The sequence below is a fragment of the Chrysochloris asiatica genome, unplaced genomic scaffold (genome assembly GCF_000296735.1).
Source record: "Chrysochloris asiatica unplaced genomic scaffold, ChrAsi1.0 scaffold00526, whole genome shotgun sequence".
Classification (NCBI taxonomy): domain Eukaryota; kingdom Metazoa; phylum Chordata; class Mammalia; order Afrosoricida; family Chrysochloridae; genus Chrysochloris; species Chrysochloris asiatica.
In genome coordinates, this window is record NW_006409044.1 from 592,234 (window position 1) to 593,588 (window position 1,355).

Sequence of the window (1,355 nt, forward strand, 5' to 3'; positions counted from 1 at the left end):
AGTGTTTAGAGGTGCCAGTGATTCCTGATTAATCCTTTGTACATCACTAGAAGGCATTCTTCTGTACAAAGATGAGCAGAACTTGAGAATCTTCCAGTTGTTTCACTCCCATTGATTGCTCTGCTCCCCCAATTCTCCTGAATTTCTAACTATAATGGTAATATCACAAGACAGGGCTTTTCTGTTTCCCATGGTTTTACCTCAGTAAACCATCACTGCTTTTATGTCAAACCCCTTGAAGATGTGATAGCCAAGGGAACAAAAGGAAGCTTTCTGTTCATAATAGCAAAAGAAGGCAGGGATTAAAGCAATGCAGGGATTTCTTAAGGTAGAGAACCTCACACTTTCCTATCTCCAGTGTATCCATATATACAGAGTATTTGGAGTATGGAGAGATAAATCATCCAGGACACGAGGCTGATCATATGAAATACTCTGACCTTTTCCGTTCTCTTCTACTTTGTTGTTCTATTATATGTCATTAAAATTTTACAAGTTATGTCCTTATAAATTAATATCTTGATTCATGAGTGGATAGCACACCCACCCCCATTGTACACAATAGTGATTGGGGAATATGCTCAAAGTGTGGCATATTCCTAAGTCCTTAGAGGTCAAGCTTGGAAGAATCGTGTTGGAGAAAATTCCAAAGTGATGGTGATGGTGGGTGGTGGTGTTGGTGTGCCGTGGAGTTAGTTTAGACTCAGTGACCTGGCTTAGGGTTTCTGATCTATAAATCTTTATGTGAGCAGAAAAACTCGCCTTTCTCCCATGAAATGACTGCTAGTTTCGAACTGTTGACCTTGAGGTTAGTATCCTGACTTGTATATGTATATTTATGTATATATATATATATATATATGTTTTTTTGTGCTGTGGGGTCAGTTCCGACTCATAGCGGCCCTGTACAGGGTTTCTGAGGCTGTAAATTTTATGGGAGCAGAAAGCCTCCTCTTTCTCCAATGGAACGTCTGGTAATTTCGAACTGCTGATCCTGAGGTAAGCAGCCCAATTCATAACCACTACGCTACCAGAGCTCCATATATATATATTCTGACTGTGAGTCAAGGATTAGGTACTGAAGAAAGAGTGAAAAGATTAAGTTGGTTGAATATGAAATATATAAGAAAAAGTGACTCTTAATTCACCACAGCCTTTGGTATGAATTGTATCTCAATGTAAAGAAAACAAAAATTCTCACCACTGGGCCAATAAACATCATTCTTATTAATGGAGAAATGCTTGAAGTTTTCAAAGACTTCATTTTGCTTGCATCAAAAAAGAACACCCATGGAAGCAGCCTCACCTGCAGGTCCAGTCAAGAAATCAAACAACCTACTGTCTTATGGAAATCT